This window comes from Ictidomys tridecemlineatus, chromosome 9, assembly GCF_052094955.1.
Source record: "Ictidomys tridecemlineatus isolate mIctTri1 chromosome 9, mIctTri1.hap1, whole genome shotgun sequence".
Taxonomy (NCBI): domain Eukaryota; kingdom Metazoa; phylum Chordata; class Mammalia; order Rodentia; family Sciuridae; genus Ictidomys; species Ictidomys tridecemlineatus.
In genome coordinates, this window is record NC_135485.1 from 41,958,625 (window position 1) to 41,980,340 (window position 21,716).

General features: G+C 44.8%; 1 long non-coding RNA gene across 1 annotated transcript in view; it reads left to right on the forward strand.

Moving 5' to 3' along the window:
• Window positions 1–20,980, forward strand: part of LOC120892270 (uncharacterized) — a 32,177-nt gene extending 11,197 nt beyond the window's left edge. Inside the window, exon 2 of the long non-coding RNA XR_013425789.1 lies at window positions 18,982–20,980. This is a non-coding gene — a long non-coding RNA (uncharacterized LOC120892270). The remainder of the gene's footprint in view (window positions 1–18,981) is intronic.
• The last annotated feature ends 736 nt before the right edge of the window (window positions 20,981–21,716 follow it).

Below are 21,716 nucleotides of genomic sequence, written 5' to 3' on the forward strand. Positions count from 1 at the left end.
ATCATTTCAACAGGCCAGTGTCACCTCCATGTGAGTCTGTCCTTCTAATAATGCTTACAGAAAAAATGGCAGCATATAGAAAGGGCAAAGCAGTGGCCTGCTCTACACTGCAGGGGGAATCCAGGGGTGGACCTGAGGTTCTCGTTCCTCCTGGGCGGCATTGACAGTCACTGATGACAGCTGTGTGATGTGCCATGTCCTTGCCTTGTTCTGTTTGTGTGTTTTCTTTTTCTTGGGAACAAGAAAGTCTTCTCCTGGATTAGATCGACAGTTTCAAAAGAAGTTCTTGGAATGGAAACATCAGGACATGTGAAAACTCCTCTGTGATGAGGCATAAAGGGAATTCACTGCAGCTGCTGATTTGGTCCTTACCTTGTGGATCCCCACACTATCCCGCATGCATTGGAAACACCATTTGAATTGATTCAAGTGGTTAGAAACACAGGCTCTGCACCCAGAGGCTTGCAGCCAAGTGCTCTGGCTCCACTGTGTACCAAGTGACTCCAGAACTGGGCCTTCAACTTTCTTCAGTCTTTTGTTCTGTAAAATGGGTTTAATATGCCATTTGCCTCAGGATTTGTAATAAAGAAGTGCTAATTATTAAAAGTGAAGAAAAATGCTCCCTGGCTCATGTTGAGCTCTCCAGAAGGTTTACTATTATTATTAATACACAGCCCCAATTCCATGCTAGCTATTCTTGGAGGTGAACCTAAACATATTTTGTGTAGCAATCAGCATGTTGGCACCATGGTCAGTTGGCCAGTTCTGAGCCCTGGTTTAGTACTTATCAGGTGTGTGACCTTGGACAAAGGATCCACCTCTCTGGGTTTCAGTCCTCTTATCTATGAAATGGGGACAAGTCAGGGTAGCTCGTTCCTTCAGAACACGGTGGTGAAGATTAAATGAGAAGTACATGAACAAATCTCCATGCCTTAGTATCCCTCAAGATAAACAGGGGTGATGGTGCAGCCTGCCCCGTGGGGCCCTTGGGAGGCTTCAACGAGGGTTAACTTCAGGCGAGGTGCTTAGGACAGTGCTGTGAATACAAGAAGCACTTCAGTATTTTTGTTAAATGACATCATTTTCATATTACTGTCACCATTTATTCAATGTGTGTTGTCTAGAACTTTCATCTAAAGTAGCCCACATATTCCAACTGGCCTTGCTTTGAATCTCCTCGGGCGATGGCCGTTTCCCAGGCCCCTCTGCTCGCCTGGGCCTGTTTATCCACTCTGGTTTTTTATTGACTCAATCACTGCTTCCCTGGGTACCGTCCACACACACCAAGTTAATGGCATGCTATTTGCTGAGTGAGGCTTTTCCCAACTTGCTGCAGCCTAGGAACAGTCTCTAGAGCTCTCCCTGACACAGAGAACTCAGGTGTAATACTATGAAAGCTCCCAGTGGACTCCTGCTGTACCTCGGTTGTGTGGCCATAACTGCTTTTAAGCAATTTCAGAGTGTTATTAGCCTGCGGTCTCTGCTCGGGCAGGAGGAGTTAGCGTTAGTTAATGAGGGCTTCCAATCTTGGGCTCTTTGGAATCTTCGCTTGTATGTTTTATTTTCCATGGTGCTTGTCAGGACACATAAACTCAGACCTACATTATTCCTCCACCTCCTCAGAAATCCTTTCTGGAAAGAGCCAAATACAAAAAGTGAATGTTAATAGCTTAAAAGTTCATTTATGCAGCCAGTATTGGAAGCACTGACATACACCAGGCACGGGGCGGGGGAGAGTAGAGGGGACAGCGAGAGGCCTTGGGGAAGAGAAAAATATCATAGAGATGCGCAGACCCATCTCCACCATAGAAAAAAGAAAGAATTCATGAATACAAGCCATAACTAACTTTTATTGAGCTCTTACTATGGCCTCCCCATGCTTTATCCTGATCCAACCATGCTGATTACGATGTAATGTTAATCTTTAAGAATACAAACAGACAACACTCAGGCAGCACTATGTGCTAGCTTCTATTCTAAATATTAATTTATTTAGTCTTCACAAGAGGAAGTGCCAGGTGTTAGATTGGGTTCTTCAGAAGGCTACATGGAGACTAAGATTGTAGTCCCTGCAGAGCGGACCAGGTAGCTCTGAGCTATCTCACCCTAGAGGTGAGGGGACTGGGGTATGTATATACCCACTTGTGTGGGGTTGGTGGTCGAGGGCCTCTCCCTGTGATTATTAGCTCTCTGGAACTTTAGATGGCACAGGCAGAATGACTGGGCTGCCACAGAAAGCCCTCAGGGTATTAAGATTTGGACGTCCAGAACCACAGTGGCAGGGCCCCAGGGGACGTGTGGAGTGTCCCAACAGCTCTGCCCCGGTCCTCACACTAGCTCTGGGGAACCTGAAGCACAGAGGCTGAGTAACTTGCCCAGTGTCACGTGGCAAGGAAGTGGTGTTATGTTAGATTGTGTTTCCTTCTGCCCTAGCTCATGGGTTGAAGACCCTCCCACCCCCCCACCCCTGAACCTCAGAATTTGACCCTCTTTGGAGATAGAGTCGTTGTAGATGTAGTCAGTTAAGATGAGGCCATTTAGATGGATCTGGCTCCGGTATAACCTGTGTCCTTATGAAAAGGGGAAATTTGGGGGCTGGGGATGTGGCTCAAGCTCGCCTGGCATGCATGTGGCCCGGGTTCGATCCTCAGCACCACATACCAACAAAGATGTTGTGTCCACCGAGAACTAAAAAATAAATATTAAAAATTCTCTCTCTCTCTCTCTCTCTCTCTCTCTCTCTCTCTCCTCTCTAACTCTCTCTTTAAAAAAAAAAAGAAAAAAGAAAAGGGGAAATTTGGACATAGATGTGTGCACACAGGGAGAATGCCATGTGAAAATGAAGGCAGCGATCAGGGGAGCATCTACCAGCCAGGGAACAGTAAAGATTGACCAGAAGACGGGGGAGAGGCATGGGGAGAGTCTCGCACAGCCTCCAGAGAGAGCCAGTCCTTGATCTTGGACTTGCAGCCTCTGTTGAAGCCACTTGGTACTTAGTTACGGCAGCCCTAGCAAACTAACACGTGTGGCAATTGCTCCTTGTTGATTCCCGCTGCCAGCTCTAATTCATGGGTGCAAGGAACATGGTGTGAGGACGGGGAGGAGGATGGGAGCTGGCGGCATACTAAGGACATCAGGGTCACTCTTGCTTCCTCCGTTCTGTCTCCTCCCATTTGTTCTCAGTGCCAGGCATTTATTGGTTGTGTCCTATGAAACAAGATGCCGGCTGAGCTCTTGACCGACACCACTCCACTTCAACCCCACGCAGCATGAATGGAAGGTGTATTGGTACCTGTCTTACCAATAAGGTGACTGTGGACTCAGAGAGGCTGAGTAACTTGCCCAAGAGTGCAGAGTAGTTAAGAAGTGAGCCAAGATGCAACCTCACGTGGTCTGGCTCACGCTGTGCCAGGTCCTCCTTTGTAGCAGTGGACTGAGCCATGATCTCAGAACAGAGGTCTGTTTTGGAGAGATCTTCAGGACCAGTCGAAGATGCTGCCAGGGGGAGACCTGAGCTCAGGGCCAGAGGGAATTTCCAAGGAGAAATGCTGTGAACAGCAGAATATTAGGTGCATCAGAGCACCAAGTCCTGTATGTCTTGTTTTCTTAAAAAAATCTTCCATTTTGGGTATTAAGGGTGCTCTCCTTTCCTGTCTCTGTAAGGGGATGTGTCCTCTGGGTGCCCTCAGTGTTGAGTTAGAGGGACTGTGAGGACACGACTCTGCAGATCCGCCTTGTTCCCTGCCAGCCCCCTCTCCCCCATCAATATTGCAGAGAATTTCGTTCTACTGCTTTTGTCAATTTTCTCAGTCAGAAAAATGTTCCAGCATGCATCTTTTGTTCTTTTTCTGAGGTGGCTGCGGAGTTATAATTTACTGGCATATAGAGAAAAGTAGATTTTTTTTTCCATTGCAATTCCATTTCCCCCCTCCTTTGGGATTCTTGGGAAAACCTGATTAAAATGTCAGCCAGAAGAATGGCTGGTGATTCTTTAAGAGGACTGATTAAACCAGGATGACCCAGAGCACTAACAGGAGAAGAAAGCCCTGTGGGGATCTGAGTAGGTAACTTTCTAGTTATTGAAGTAGAGGGAAAAAAAAAGTAAGAAAGAAATGCACTTTGATAGAGAGGAAAGGTGATATTAAAATTATTATGATTAACAATGGTAATAATAGATACCACCTGAGTAATTGCTGTCCCAGGCTCTACACTGAACCCTTGATTTATTATCTTTAATATTCAAACTCTTCCAGGCAGGCGGGATGGCGGCTCTTACCTACATGGTGTATTGGTTCATTTTCTGTTGCTGAAACACATGATACCACAGACTGGGAGAGTTACAAAGAAAGGAGGTTTATGTGGCTCAGGGTTCTGGAGGTACAAAGTTAGGGGGCCACATGTAGTGATAGCCTTGCTGGCAGAGTCCCAAGGTGGTACAGGATATCACACGGCAAGACACGGGGAGGGTACAGGTATATATATATATGTCTCTTTGAGTCTCTCTCCTTCTTCTTCTAAGGCCACCAGGATTCAATCATGGAAGCTCCACTCTGGTGGCCTTATCTGATCCTGACCACCTCCCACAGGTCCCACTTCTACACACCATAGAGGGGTCAAGTTTCCACCCTCTTAGTACCGCACAATGAGGATGAGGTTTCAGGCCAATATCCATGCCGTATCCAAGTCATACCATGAGGCCAAGGGTGCCCTCAGTTATGTAGCCAGGGCCGTCTCCTGGGGCCTGAAGGTCACATTCAGGGTGGACTGTAGGGCCCATTACAGGAGGGGATTGTCAGGGTCATCCCTGGGATGGGGCTGCACCAGCCTGGGAGACTTGGTTCCTTCTCTCTGGGATTTGAGCACCAACACTTCTGGACTTTTCTGTGGCTGTGCCTTTTGGGCCTTGTCTCATTCCTGCTTTCAAAATTTCTTGCTAATTTTTTCCTGCTTAAAAATTTTCCTTTGAGCCAGGTGGCGGTGGCACACACCTGTAATCCCAGCGGCTCGGGATGCTGAGGCAGGAGGGTCACGAGTTCAAAGCCAGCCTCAGCCAAAGTGAGGCACTGAGCAGCTCAGTGAGACCCATAAAATAAAATAAAATACAAAATAGGGCTGAGGATGTGGCTCGGTGGTCCAGTGCCCCTGAGTTCAATCCCTGGTACCCATCCCACCAAATTTTCCTTTGAAGGAGAAGCAGCTCACAAATACACTCATATAGAGTCTTTGATTCTCTGCAGAAAAAGGGGAATTTGGTGGCTTGGTTGCAGCATTTTAATTTTGTGTTTTCTGAGGAATGTTTCTGATCGTTAGACTGTCCTGTGGGGGACATAGAAGTGAGACTCACACATTCGGACTGTTTGATCCCCTGAGGTTATTTGTGGCCCCTCTGCACCCTATGGCTACATCATGGAGGGGAGGTCCCTAGGACAGAGAGCGTGGTCTGTCCAGCTGACGTTGGCCAGGTTTCTGCAGGGGCTGACCTTACCGGCTCCCTTCCTTCCACCCCTCTCCTCCTCCCTTCTGTTATCCAAGACTCAGTGCAGGTTAAATCCACTCAATTATCGTGTCCAATACAATCGTTTTCATGGCATGGAGCACCTGATGGCGTTGCTGTTTATCTTGTCATAATCTCCTGCCTGAGGATTGGCTCTGGGCTCCGCGTGGCTACCTCTACGTCTTGCTCCATGGCACCTGCTTCTCCCACCCCACTCCCGTCTTCATCTTGCACTGATTACAGTTCTGGACCCACAGAGATGCTGCGAGTGTTCTGTGGAAAGTCTTCACTAAGCTCCATTTCTATAATAAATTCATCTGCAGAATGAAGAACTGCTTCATCGTTGAGGATGAGGTGGGTGTGAGCAGCCTGAAAGAGACGATGTGAGGAAGAGGGACACCACTGAAGAATACCATTCGGCCCGACATGGGGACTTCCCTTAAGGAATGATGGTGGGACTGCAAACAGGTGCAACGACTCTGGAAAGCAGTATGGAGATTTCCCAGAAAAGCTGGAATGGAACCACCATTTGACCCAGCTATCACACTCTTTGGCATATACCCAAAGGACCTAAAATCAGCATACTACAGGGACATAGCCACATCAATGTTTATAGCAGCTCAATTCACAAGAGCTAAACTATGGAACCAGCCTAGGTGCCTTTCAACAGATAAATGGATCAAGAAAATGTGGTATATATATACACAACGGAATATTGCTCAGCCATAAGAATAAAATCATGGCGTTTGCCGGAGACTCTCGTGCTAAGTGAAATAAGCCAATTCCAAAGCACAAAAGGCCAAATGTTTTCTCTGAGATGCAGATGCTAAATCAATGGGGAGTGGGTAGAAAAGATTAGAAGTACTTAGAAAGGGGAATGAAGGGAAGGGAGAGGAGATGGGAAGAGGAAAGACAGTAGGATCAGATATTTCTTTCCTATGTGCCTGTGTGAATACACAGCCCCACGCAATTCCACATCACGTACAACCAGAAGCATGAGAAGTTATACTCCTCAATGTAGGTCAAAATGCATCCTACCATCATGGATAACTCATAAGAACAACAACAGCAAAAGAGAATCCCTGATGTCGACAGTCCCACACTGGCAGGCAGGGAATGGGGTGAGCCAAGGGTCCCAGGTGGCAGTGTTATTCCTGGGCATGGCGCACCTGTAGGCTCCCGTCCAGAATGCGCTACATCACAGCAACAGGAGGACGTGGGACACTCATGGAACATTTCAAACAAACAGCTCCTTCTTTGCTTAGAAAGGAGAGACTTCTGTAAAAGTGTGTGTCGAGGAACCTGGTTCTGGCTGTGTTGAATAAAAGCGTTGGAACTGAACGTTCCCCTGGGCTCTGATCTCTGTGCTCAGGCAAGTCATAAACAGCGAGGGAGCAGCACCTCTGCTCTGGATGGTTTCCAGTTGGCCTTTCTCCAGGGAGCAGAGAACTGACCACCCTTTCTGCTCTTCAAAAAATTAAGAACCTCACCTTCCAGCCTTGGGCAGGGGGCTACAGGAAATATCTGGATCTTACTTTATCCCACATTTAATAAGACCGAGTCTCTATCTCTAGGGTCTTGCAATTTTATTACTATAAAAAAAAAATCAAAGTCTTTTCCTCTCTGGAGGGCAGTGGACCACTGATTTGTGTATACTCGGAGCATGCTTTGGTCTTCTCTTTGGTTTTCCCATACCACCTTATCACATATAAATCAAGACACTCTATAAAAGAAATCTCAATGACCAGTCCATTCTCTACATCCTTATAATCCTCCCATGTTTTTGTTTTAAAAATCTACCCTAAAGGAAAGAACTGAACTAATTTTAAGCAGACTTTTTAATGCAAAAATATACACAAGGGAGCAAAGGGCAAGAATTTAAATTACGTGAGATGATGAATTTTTTTTTTCAGATAATACAGTTATTTGATAACGCTAGCTGGTCTTGAAATTTCTCATTTGCAATTAGATGTATGGTGGGTTTTTTTTTTTTTTTTGTATTCAGGAGAAAATGTTTCCAAATAGACTCATGGGGTTTAAAAGACTTACATTAGAAATGAAAATCAAACAAAAAAATCCTCCCCCAAACAAAAGCTACCTGTGTTCATTTCACTAGGCAGAGATGATGGGGCACGTGATCCCAGGTCTAGTTTCTGGTGTCTTACCATCTTAGAGTGGATTCCTAGAATATGGTGTTTCAGGGTCGGCAGAAGCTTGGACGAATATAGTCCATGCAAATCTCCAGTGCTCAAATCTCCAGTGCTCTACCAAAAGGTCCCTTGACATCTGCTTGAATACTTCCAGGGACGGGGTTGGGGTAGGGCTTCTCTAGCTCACCCACGGGGTGTCTCATTTCATCTATAGAAAACTTAAGGAAGTTTTTTATGTTGTTCAAAAATCAGTTCAAATGCTTTTTTTTTGTGTGTGTGTGTGTGTGGGTTCAGTCTTTTAAAAAAAAATTTAAAATTTGCTCTAATTGGTTATACATGAGAGCAGAACACACTTTGATTCATTGTATACAAAGGGAGCACAATTTTTCACTTCTCTGGTTGTACACAAAGTAGAGTCACACCATTTGTGCAATTATACATGTACCTAGGGTAATGATGTCCGTCTCATTCCACCACCTACCTCCATACCCTCTCTCTTTCCCTCCTTCCCCTTTGTCCAATCCAGAGTTCCTCCTTCTCATGTCCCTCCTTCTCATTATGGATCAGCATCCACTTATCAGAAAAAACATTCGGCTTTTGGTTTTTGGGAGGGCTTACTTAGCTTAGCATAATATTCTCCAACACCATCTACTTACCTGCAAATGCCATAATTTTGTTTTCTTTTATTGCTGAGTAATATTCCATTGTGTATACATGCCACAGTCTCTTTATCCATTCATCTACTGAAGGGCATCTAGGTTGGCTCCACAGTTTAGCTATTGTGAATTGTGCGGCTATGAACATCGATGTGGCTGTGTCCCTTGTAGTATGCTGTTTTTAAGTCCTTTGGGCATAGACCAAGGAAGGGGATGGCTGGGTCAAATGGTGGTTCCATTCCAAGTTTTTGAGTGCAAAGATGTTGTTTAAGCTGTGGTGAGCAAGCTATGGACAAAATAAAAAGAAGTCCCCATGGAAAGACCCCAGCAGGGAAAGTACTCACATCTTTAGCTTGTGTGGTCAGAAAAGGTCTCACTGAAGAGTGATTTTTCCAGTGGAATATCTGAGGGAATAGCATCCCCCCCCCCCATGGGCACAGTAAGTGCAAAGGCCCTGAGGCAGGAGTGTGCCTGGTGTCTTTAGCCAGGGACCCAGTGTGATAGGAGCCAGGTGGGTGGTGGTTTCCCCAGGAGAGAGGTAGGATAGGAGGTTAGAAAGCAATTAGGAACCAGGCCACATGGGGACACTGGTTTTTATTCTGAATAAAGTGAGGAGTCACTGGAATGTGTTGAACTGGGAACTAATATGCTGTTGAGGGAGTTTAGGCCAAAGATGATGGTGTCTTGGAGGTTAAGGGGGTGGGTTCTGCATTGCTTCCGATTGGTCTCACCCGAGGACCCTGGTGTTACCTTCTGGGGCTCATTTAACCATGTGGTCCTCTTTCCTATGTTTGCCTCTTTTGTTTTTCGAGATGGGGTCTTGCTATTGTTGCCCCAGGTTGGTCTTGAACTTGTGATCCCCCTGGTTCCACCTCGGTGGGAGTAGCTGGGATTATAAGTGTCGCGTCCCTGTGCCCAGTTTCTCCTTCATATTTTTGAATTAAAATAAGGCATATGCCTCTTTTCTCTTCCTGTTTCTTTCTCTCACTCTTCCTTCCTTTTCTCCCTAAGGGACCGTTCTGGCCACTCTGTCCTGAGCCTCCGCCGTCTATTTCTGCTCAGTCTTGGGCTTCGAGAGTAGCAGCAGTGCCTGGAAATGGTCCGTCATTTTTCAGGCCTGGAAACAAGTCTCAGTAGCTGAGAAATGGGGATAGGGACTCTGGGATGTGGGAAATAGAAGCCACAGGACTAAGTGAGCCCCCGATTCAAAGGTTCTCAGAGCAGACCTTGCCTCAGTTTTCAAGGGCAGTATCCAGGAACGGTGAAGAACTTGGGCTTTCTGCCCAGTTCCTATAGGTTTACCTTTGAGTTCTCCTTTCTATTAACTGTGTGACTTTGGGTGAATCACTCAGCCTCTCTGAACTGTGTTTTCCCACCCATAAAACGGTGATAATCGCAGTTCTGATTTTGTGAAGCTGTTGTTAGGTGCAATCCTATACAGAAGCTTTTGGCTTAGAGCCCAACACAGAGTGAGTCCTTGGTAAGTATGGACTGTAATTTTATAATATAAATTCATACAAACCTAGAATGTCACAAAAATGAAATATGAGGTTTTCATTTGCTTTGCCACAGATACTAAAAGATTCTCTTAATAACAATTTCTCTAGTATATTTATGCTATGCCTTAAATGATCCAAATTGGGTTTGCACACTGCATTTAAGCAGTTAGCTTGCATAGCGTTTGGCTTACCTGTGCTGTGACAGCAGGGAATGTACCCAAAGCTTCCTGTCTGTGCAGACGCTGTGGTGCTCCCTGTGCCCTACTCCTCTCCCAGACTCTGGAACACGGTGACCCCAGCACTGGGTAGAATTGCTAAAAAGTTTTGAGAATCTCACTGTATTCTAAGAAGTGTTGCATTTGATTTTTCCATTGAAAAACTTGAACAAAATGAGAATACAGAAGTAGAGCACTTCAGGGGACCACAAGAGTTTCGTGTCATTGAAATCACAGGATTGGAAGGGACTGGAGAGGCCATCCAATGCGTCCTTCTCCTTCTGCAGCTGAGGACATAGAGGCTGACAGAGGTGAGTGAGGGACTCATCCAAGGCCACTCAGCTTATGTGTGGCAGCAGGGACTCAGATGGCCTTCAACCCATGGATCCTGGTTAGGAATGGATTTCAATTGCCATTCATTTTTTAAAAAAACTTATTTATTTTTTTTCTTAAAAACTCTGGGAATGAAATTTGTTCTTTTCCGTGGAAGTCTATCTCAGTATGGTAGCTTTTCCTTAAACATAACCCAAGTCCCTCCTAGAACAATTTTGTTACCCAAACTCAGGCCTGCCACGGAATTATCACGGCTCTGGAACATGCTGAATGTGGCCAAGAAGAAGAAAACTCAGTGCCCATGGCACATTCTTTATTCCTCCATTTGCCTCCAACTTGAACTTCCTAAGTCTCCTCGGATCTTCCCTCCATGGCCCCCTGTTGATGTCCCTCCCACTGGAGTGTGGGTGCCAGGAGGGTGGGTCTGACAAGTGCCTGGAAAAACGGGCGCTCAGTAGGTGCTTGCTGTGAACTGACTGAGTGCCTACAGTGTGCCAGGTGTTCCTCTTGGCCCGAAGGAGCGTAGTCTCCCTTGCACCATGAATAGGGACAAGAGGAGAGAAAGTGCACCTGCCCCTGAGTGGGAAGCAAGGCTCACACTCACCTGCCTGTCCCTGGCAGACTCAGAGGCACTCTCCTCTAAAGAGTAGTTTCTCTCTTTAACTTGCACATCATGCGCCCTGCCTCACCACCCCATGTGGCACACATGTGGCAACACACACACACACACACACACACACACACTCACATCTGGAATCAGTGTGAAGTGTCATTGTCCCCCTCATATACATTTCTCACTGCCTTGCACAGTAGCTAAAATCCCCTCTATGGGAAGGATCTCTGGGTTAAGGAACAACTATCACAGACCCATTTTTAATGATGAATATTTCATCTATAAATGCTAAAACATGAGCTTTTAGCAACACCAATACCTTCACATGAATTAGTGTTTTCAGGTCACAGATAGAAATGAACAGAACACTCAGGAAATGAACATAAAACGGTTACATTCCATCGACAAAGGAGAGAGGAGAGAGGGCTGAGAATGTTCTAGAACATTGCTACTCAAGGTGTGATCTGGGAATAGCTGCTGTTCCTGCATCAGGTAAATAACTTCACAGTCACTAAGCCTTCTTCTTAATTAAGCTAAAATCACCCCCGCCCCCCGCCCTGGCATCTAGGCTCTCTCACTGAGGGAAGCAGATGCTCATTTCCATCCTAGTGCAAGATCCTTGTTCCATCACTGCCTGCAACAGGAGCCCAGGGAAGAGCTACATACATTGATCTAGAAGATGGGCCACTGCCGGGGTAGGTAGCTAAGTCCAGACAGTGGAGGAGATCTGGGGCTTCTGGGGCAACTGTTCCTGGACGTGGGTCGGAAGGACAGACGAGTTGGTTTTGTTTACCTTACAGCAGTGCCTAAAGACAAGGGTTGACTGAAGGTTCTCTCCCTCCCTCCCTCCCTCCCTCCCTCCCTCCCTCCCTCCCTCCCTCCCTCCCTCCCTTCCTTCCTTCCTTCCTTCCTTCCTTCCTTCCTTCCTTCCTTCCTTCTTCTCCCTCTTTCCTCCTTTCCTTCCTATCTTCCCCCCCACTTTCTCTCTCTCTCTCTCCCTTCCTTCCTTTCATTTATTTCAAAATTTTGCACCTGCTTTAGTATCTGGCAAATGCAAACAACACATTTTGTTGAGTATCACTGTAGTGCAAAAGAAAGAATAAAGAATCAAATCTCAGAAAGTTAATATCCATGATTCTCCATATGAGCTGGGGGATCCTTGACCAACACCTTCACTTCTCTGTTCCTTCATTTATGGAAATCCTGTGACAGAAGACACCATACAGCTTTACTGTAGCAATGAAGTGTAGTAGCATACTTCAAATCCAGAGTTCCAGGCACACAGATTTTTTTTTTTGAATAAATGGACTGAGTGATATTTGCGTGCATTATTTTACGTATCCCTCTCAGCAACTCTATGAGGTGGGAGCTCTTAGCAGCCCATTCTGTAGAGGGGGAAACAGAGACTTAAAAATACAAAGCCTAAGAAAAGTTGCCTGAAGTCGGAGCTGGAGCCAGGATGACTCATAGATCAAAAGAACTGCTTGAAACTAGCACCCACGATTTTCCTGAGGTTTTTTTTTTTTTTTTTGTTATAGTTGATAATAATGAGTCGGCTGTGTGGGCAGCCACATGATAAAGGAAAACGAACTGAATCATTAAGCCTCCACTTTATCGTCTGCACTTTATAGACTGCAGAACTGACTTGGGCGAGGAAATTCCACCAAAAACTTTAACATGGAAAGAAAGAAAAATGGAAAAAGGCGAGATCCCTCTAAATAGCTCTGCAAAGGTCAATGGGATTAATATACCCTTTGAACATGGTTATTTTAGCTGAAATAAGGAAACAACATGGGGGAAACTTCACAGACTACTTGTATAATAGAAATGTAATGTATTTGCCCTTTTCCTCTTCCTTTATAGTGAATGTGTGATTACATGAGAGGCAAGTTGGTAGAATAAATGGAACTACCGTGAGGTGGTGTTCAGGAAATGGGTTGATTATCTGTAAATGTTATTTTATGTTCTCAGGTTCATCAGACTTTTCAACTCAAGGTGCCTTGAGAAGAATGAGTAGATAATGGGCAACTAAATTTGATGGATTAGAAGCCTGGAGAAAACGTGTGCTCTTGGGGACATTTGCAGTCGCCTTCTATGTTCTTTATAATTTAAACAAACTACTTCTAAGTCACTGTATAGGTCAAACTTAATTTTTAACCTCTTGTAAGATGAAAATTAACCTTGAGATAAATTCATAGAATTTCCCAAGTAGAGATTAGAGCCATAGCAGACATTAGTAAGCATTCTCAGAAAAAAGGATTGTACAAGTTTTGAAGCCCCTGAGTTTGGCAGAGCTCCTTAGACTTCCCTACTGCAGAATCTCCTCAGAGTCGCTAATGTGCTGACGTGGATTATCAGCCTCCCAGAGGGTGGCAAATAGCATAAAATTACTTGGGTAAAAAAAAAAAAAAAATCCCCTATGCTTTCTCCCCCACCCACTGGAACTCTTTTCAAACCATTTGTGGGGAATAGAGTTCTCTGGAATATACTTTAGAAAATATCGATCTTCTCCAACCCTCTTTATTTTATAGTTTAGGAAATCGAGTTTCACAGAGTTTATGTACCTTATATTCAATATCTTATTTTTGTGTCTGCCTAGAAGGTGTGCCTGTAAAATGATACAGTTTTAATTTTATGAACATAGAAATATTGCTTGGACATGAGTGTCATCTTTCACGATGGGACCCTGGAGTGTGTTTACGTGGCGTCCTTCTAAACCTTCTGGAGCTTCTCTTGGGTGTTGCCAGGCTCGGGCTGTCAGGCTGCCACAGGAGACTTCAGCCTGCCACTGGGAGCAACATCTGATTGGGGCTGTTGTAGTAGAAAGAAACTCAGACAGCTAATCAGAGACTAGCTCTGCTAGTCCCCCTTCAATCATTAACAAGTGACATGGCTTTACTTTTTAAACTCTTAGAGCCCCAGCTCCTATGTCCTAAAGACCACCTATGTCCTAAAGTCACATGTGGACATCCTTACGGGATGGGTTGTCTCTGCTGGCACTGTGGTTTCAGCTCTATGGTTTATGAACTTTTACACTGTGGGGAAATTTTTTTCCACTGTCTCTTCCTTTTTAGAATGGGAACATGCTATAGTTTGGATCTTAAGTGTCCCTCAGAGGCTCATGTGTTGGTCTCTAGCTGCATGCTACTGGGAGGGGGTGAAACTTTAAGAGCTGGGGCCCTGAGGGAGGTCTTTGGTCACTGGAGGGTTTTGTGGAACTATGGTCTCTTCCTCTCTTGCTCTTTTGCTCCCGGGCCATGAAGTAAGTGTTTTGCTTTGCCATCTTCCCCTGCTACGATGTGCTGCATCACCCAGGCAGCAGGGCCAATCACATGTGGACTGCACCTTGTGAATCTTTGAACTTAAAGAACCTTTTTCTTTTTAGAAGTTGATTAGCTCAGGCATTTGTTTTAGGGACAGAAATCATACGAACACAGAACATGACTTCTAGAGTTGTGTGGCTTAACAAAATAATATTTGTAAAGTGCTTAGCAGTGTCTGATGCATAATAAATGTCCTATAAGTTCCAGGGTGCCATCCCCTGTCTAACCAGTAAAATATTACACAGACTTGAAAATGGCTCCCTTGGAGAGAACCTTTGATTTTGCTAAGGGTAAATAGGTGGGAAAGCAAGGAAAAGACAATTAAAAGGACAAGAGATGAGAATGATTTCTTGGGTCAAATAAAAATTTACATATAATATTGAAAATGATAATGACTAAATGTGGACTAGAACGACCAAAATGTGACATTGTTATGTGTTTCTGTGTAATAATAGGACAACAAACTTACCAGCTGAACACTGTGCACACTTGGTATCTCATGGTTTCTGGGGGTCAGGAGTTTGCACCTGGCTTACTTTGGTCCTCTGTAACCTTGCAAAATTCAGCTGGCGCTGGGGTCTCATCTGAATGCTTGGCTGGGGAAGGGTTTACTTCTGAGCTCACATAATTGTTGGAAGCATTCAGATCTTTGCAGATGGTTACAGGTATAAAGCATCTTCCAGAAAGAAAGACTACAGTCTTCTGTGACCTCGTCGTGTATGTGGTCACGTACATCCCATCATCTTTGTCATATTCTGCTTTTCAGAGCAAGCCCCACACCATATTCTGCTTTTCAGAGCCACTCACACTCAAGCGAAAGGTGTCACATGAGGATGTGAACCAGGAGACAGAGACACATGGGGAGGGGGGGGCACCTTAGCGTCTCCTGACACAGGTTGTTTCCAAAAATCTAAGCCAAAAATTTAAGGTCAAGGTTTTGACAGAATGTGCTCCTGAAATCAATTTTAAAAGATGCCATTTTAAGAAAAAAAAAAGCAGCATGGTTAGAATATGTGAAGTGTCCCAAGATGACCTCTTTGAGGGGGCAGTGCCCATTTCTACTAGAATTTATATCCCATCAGGTTTTTGTGGCCAGTTATATTATTTCATCATCAAATTTCTTCTATTCCCAAACTAGAGGGAGTTTTCTATGACCTCTCATTATCTAAAGAGATCTGAAAAGACAAACCTAACTTTATTTAAATTTCTTTGTGTGTTCGGAGTTCTGAATTTGCCACACAATAGCGTTAAGTATTCACTTTGCCTTGGCTGTGGAGGGCTGTGGGAGTTGCTGTTAAGTAGCTCTGGTGGCTTCTATTATAATCAAATACAATCGCCAGGCACTTGGCATTGAACCTCACAAGGTGGAATAAGTTTGTATAGAGCTGTGTCATGCTCACCTGTGTGAGATAATCAACTTGAGCAGAAGGACACACTCAGCATCATGAGACACCCAAACTTGATAAGTACCCCTCCACAAATGGTCCGAGGGCATAAGGTCATCTTAACTTTGGAGTTTAAGGATGCTATCAAATCGACAGATCACAGGGCACAAAAATCTCTTAATTCAGTTCGATGAACACAGATTTTTCTGGAGAGTGTGAGATTATAGCTAACATGAAAAATGGAAGTGAGTTGGAAGGGTCTTGCTTAGTTTCTACTTCATAGAAATCGCAGTGAGCCAATAATAAGTGCATTTGGATGCTGAGATAACTCCCTGGAAGAAAATCTTCAGGGAAGATTTTTCAAAACTCTGATCCATTCCCCAGGATTTGCCGTCATGTTATTGATTCATTATGTTCACCTCATTTGAAGCATTATTCATCTATGACTTTGGTTTGTGGCTGAATTCTACTGAGAATAAAATCAGCAAAAACATTTCTCCTTGAACTTCATTTTTCTTTGCATGTTCTTGATAGCATCAACTGGGCCTGGAGAATTTTTGTCACAAGCAAATATAGGCTTATTTGTATTGAAATCTGATATACTCATCATTGACACTCACAGTGTGTAGATGTACAAATGAATTTATAAGTAAATATGAGGTTTCTCCTAAATGTTATTGTATCGGCAGATTAATATTTTCAGGCTCGTGCTTAAAAAAAAAAATCACAATCCTGGAATAAGTCAGCTCAAGACCCCAAAAGAGAAAAACTCTAGCACTACCCCTAACCACAGAACTGAACAACGAAAGAGCTCATCCTCACATTAGATTGTTGTCCTAGGTCGGCCCTTAACTTGATATGTGACTTTGGGAAGTTCACTCAACTCCAGATGCAAACATCATATAAAGGGCTTTTTCAGATCTAGAATCTCATAACTCTTGGGGACACAAAGAGGTGGCGCCCTTTTATAAACAAGAGTGTCAAATTTCTAACCTCTGATCTTCTGGTATTTTCAAGGGATCTCTGAGGTCACTGGGTTGACTCCTCTGAGCAGGGGTGAGAGAGGAGGAACCGGGATGATACAGAGATGAATAGTGAGTCCCCAACCATCAGAGGGAAAGTGTTAGTGATAAATTCAGCCACCTTTATTGAACATTTTCAAACGCAGGGCACACTGCCAGGTATTGCAGGAGATGGGCAAATAGGATTAAGACATAGTTTCTGCCTTAAAAAGGCCCACAGGATGGAGGAAAAATAAGAGTTGATAAATAAATAAAACAACCCAAGTCAAGACAGGGGTACGATTATGGCCACAAGGAAGATTCAGACCTGTGGTTATTAAAGTTTCCATGGAACAATCATATCTGGTTTGGGAAGGATGGGCCCAGAAAAGCTTTCATTAAAAGATGACACGTGGAGTGGACCTTAAAGGATGGGGAGGAGTGTACCCGATGAGAAGGAGGCCAGGGAGCTTTAGGCAGAGGGAGACGACGAATGTGGTGTGGGGATGGGAAAATGTGAGCTTTGGGAATAAAATGGCAGCATTCCATTTGGTTGGACAGTGGGCAATTGTGGTAAAAAAGTAGGCGATGAGCTCACGACTTCATGAGCTACAGAGTGACTGCAGCCCAGGTAGGTTATGTGGCTGGGGCGTCCTAACTGATGTGGCATACTGTCCCTCGGAGACAAACTCATTTTCGTCTTTATGCCAACAGGATGCATTTTAAGGACACGAAGGTCACTGCAATAATATCTTGTCTTTTGCGTGGATCCGTGTGTAGTTGCACAACCTCTGTGTAATGCAATGCTTTCTAGCTGCATTAGAGAATGTCTAAGATCTCTGTTACCCAATACCATCAGGCACCATCCAAGGGTCACGTAGTAGCATTAAAGCTGCAAGCCTCTATGTGACGAGAACCATTCTCTGTTCAGATATCCTCTTGAACATGAGAAAGCTCTGGTTCTCAAAGGAACTACTTCCAAAGGAGACTAAAAATATAGTATCCTTTTATTTTTAGGATCCTGATGACTGTCTCCTTCATAATCCTTTTGGACTTAACTATCCTTTAAATGTTTGTCTTGCACCTCTTTTGGAGACTTTTTTTCCCACTACTGAGTTCCGTGCCAGCTGCCTGTGTTCTCAGAGCCCACATCATGGCGTGTAAGGAATAAGCGACTCTCCTGCAATTGGCCTTGTCCTTGTCAATTGCAGGCACAACTCTTATGAATTATTTAAGCTCCTGCTGTCCTGGAGTGAGCCCAGTAGTGCTTCAAGTATTCATAAAGAAGGCCCTTAAAGAGTGGGGAATCATACTCTTAGAGGTAGTGAGTGGAGGAAAGTGGCAGTCGTAGCTGAAGGTTTAAATAAACACTGGGCCAAAGACCTGAACAGAGGCTCCTGGTAGATTTGTGTTCTTAGGGTCAATTCTGTAGCCTGTGTCCTGTGCTGTCTAACTTTGAAGTATTCTCTTATGCCTCTGGTTAACTAGGGAGCAGAGTAAAATTATAGCAACAACCCCCTTAACAACAAGGAATCTGCCAAGTGCAAGAACTATGTTAATCTTGAAAAAAAATCCCATGATGTGGTGACTGTTTTCACTTTTCAGATGAGGAAACTAATGTTATCAATTCAAGGTCATACAGCCAGTGGTGGAGCCCAAACAGGCAGCGGTTTCTTTGCCAGTGCAGAGTCAGGAGAGCTGGGATGGTGTTAGAGTCTGTAAACAAGTCAGGATGGCGCCTGGCATTTTGCCAGAGGGAGTGGTTTGTGAAGTAACACCAGCGAGCCATTAAGTGTGGAGGTTCCTTATTGGTTGACTGCTGTATCTAGTTTATGCTAATTAAGATAAGCTGTGTGGAATGTATAAATATCCCTCCGGTCCTACAATAAACGGCTCCCACTCCTGCTGTATCAATGTACACAAGTTGCTCGTCACCCCCTGGTCATTTTGCTGCAGCCGGACTGCGGCAGGATGGTAAAGGCCCAGTGCATTCCTAAGGGGTACTGTGTCGTGGGTGTGGCGGATGCTGTAGGACTCTGCCAGTATCCTGGAGGAGATGACGCTCATTCCCAAAGCTCCTGGGAATGTCGGCAGCAGATGACTCTCAGCTGAGCTCTTCTCTGGCCATCGCCCTCAACAGAAAGAGCCACTTCACCCAAGGTCACGCTCTTTCCTCGGGGAGTGAGGGTCATAGACATGTCTATGGGGAGAGTGAGATAGGTAGGGCCTGGCCACCTTGTCCTAAAGCCTGCCAATTCTGCAAGACCAGCTCAGCTCTGGAGTCTGACCACACTTCTTTATCTCCTCCACAGGCACCGGATGATCTTCTGCAGGCTCATCTCTAACTCTGAACTAAGACATCCAGCATAGTGGAAACCACCTGGCTTCAGTCAGGAGACTTGAAGTGGCTCCAACACCTCCTCCCTGGGCCATGGACCTTGAGTACATTACATTGCTAGGGGATAGTCACACATCAGTGGTGGGAATATAAAATTAAGGGAATAGTTCTATAAACTGGGCTCACTGTGTTGATCCCCCCCCCACGTGCTTTCACTTTTAAAAATCAATTTACCTGCAGCCCTGCCTGGATTAAATCCACGGGATATGTTACCTTCCTCAGCAAACAACCTGTTATCTGCAGGCGGAATGCAGGCCTGAAATGCTGATAAGAACACAAGTTACCCAGAAGGGGGAGACTTTTGTGATCCTGACACAGACCAGATCCCAGAAATCAGGAAGTTAAGGATAATTCCCCCTGACTGTAAAACCTGTAAGAACAGGTTCTAATTAAAACCAGTCAACATGGTCAAAATGACCTAGAGTGGTTATGGCAATGGGGACTTGAAAGTCTTATGTCATCCTGCTGTCAGTCAAAAGTTAAGAGGTGGACCTAGGGAATCTCTGAAAACTTCCTTGGGACCCCCAAATAAAACTAGTGTGCAGGAGAGGGACAGTGTGTCTGCTCCTCTGAGAGTATCCCCTTTCCCCCTTTTCTATGAACTCATGCCCGTTACTCTCAGCAACATGTCTGAAATCCTTCTGGCTTGATCACTAGAATCAGGGTTTTAAGGAATGGAGTGTGTGTGTGTGGGGGGGGGGCAGACTTTTATCCTGCCTCAGTTTCTCAAAAGGCCCCAGACTGTAACAATAATCCCTTCCCTAATCTCAGTTTTACCATGGATTCAATAGAATTGATATTCTAGGGTGGTTGTTAGGATTAAAAAGAGAAACGTATGAAATATAATGCCTGGCACTTACTTTATGGCTGAGCCCCAGTCATCTGTGGCCTGGATTGCAGCCTCAGCAGCTCTATTTAGAAAAGGCAGAAGCCAGGAGGTTCTCAGGGGGGCGGGGCTGCATGGGTACAAGCTTAGAAGGCCTTTGACCTAAGCTGTGTTCCCAGCCCTGACCAGCAGACTAAGCCCCTTGGCTTAGTGGTTTGGCTTTACTTGAGTTTTCTAAGCTCCATCTGTGCTAACATTTTCATGAATTTATATAGATCTATTTATAATAGATAGATCTTCTATTTTGATTTTCCTGTATTAAAAGCATTTGGGTGAGCCTAGGAGGGAGGAAGAGGTGGGAAAAAGGGAAAAGGAAAGAGAGAGGAAGAGAGGGAGGGAGAGGAGGAGGAAGAGAGGAATAGGGGGAGACATGCAGACAGATAGAATAAGAGAGGGAGAGAAATATTGAGATTTTCTAATTTATGCTGATGACTTTGAAACTCATTGACCATGACTGTCAGAAAGTAGTATTTTACTACCTGACACACACATGTACCCCCTCCCCCCTAAAAAAACCCCACAAATTTTAGGAATTAGTGCATGCTCTTACTATGTACAGTATATTGTTCTTTACTATTCTGTCCATTCCATTCACTTCCAGAAGACGAACTGTGGTAGAGAACAATGAGAACTTTAGCAGTGTAAGAGCTGACAGGCTGTGGTTTTGCACAGCAGCTCTGCTTGCTGACATTTAACCATAGAGGCCTGCAGCGGCTAACTGGTACCTGTAAAAGATAACCACAGTAGCAAAAGCAGGAAACAAAGCAACAGGAACAGAACAATCCCTTTAGGCTTTGCGCAGTAAAAGTCTCTAAGCTGTATGAGCTAAGAGTCCCTAGGTTGTTGACAAGCTTGCACCCATATAAAGAATGCATCCTCTAATAGAATTGCACCAAGTCTCTCACATTGATGTGTACCCCAAACTTGTTTATGTAAAAAGTAACAGCCCTGCTGTGCTTGGGGCTCAGACTTTGGGAATTATCCCTCTTTTGGCCGTGACAACACTAAATAAAATGTTGCTTCCAGATTTCAGTATCCTGACCCTCATTTCCTGCTCCAAAACCACACCAAACATCCTCAGAGGCTTGCTCTTTCCCTCTTAGCTTCCCTAAGTCTGAGTCGCTCAGTGAAACAGCAGGCTGAGTTCTGGTGTCCCCCTGCCTCACCTTCACTATCTCACCCTGCAGTGCCTTTGGCTTCACTCTCAGAGTGGAGAGCATCTGTCTGCTGTGAACTTGCTGTGGACATCTGGTCCAGTCTGCTCAGTAGGCTGGTGAGACCCTGGGAGCAGGGTCTCCTGCACATTGCTTTCTCTTCTTTTAGGTCTTTCCCCTGTGAATCCTATATATACTTTTGTATTTTCGTTGCATGAGGCTGGTGGCGGGTGTTGGCATCTCTTTGTGTGTCAGTTTCATTTAAAAGGATCGTTTACCTCCTAAATTGATCATGTTGCAAACTACAGTTTTGTTTATTTATTTTTAAGCCCCTCAGATCTAGCTAATTGTTCTTTTACAGGAAGCAGTGTGACCAGAAGTCCTTAAGCACGTTTGGCACTCAATTCCCTGGTGAGAAAATTGTACCCTTCATTTACATCTGCTAATTTTCAAAAAGGAGCTTGGTCAGCTGAACTTGTAGTAAAAGAAGCCTCATCTCCACTCTGGGTCAAGTTCTTGTTCAACTGCCCATGGGTGCAAGAACCTATTTCAGTGAGCTCCTGGGATTTGGAGCTCTCAGTGGGGGCAGAGTGAGCAGCAAACCCACCC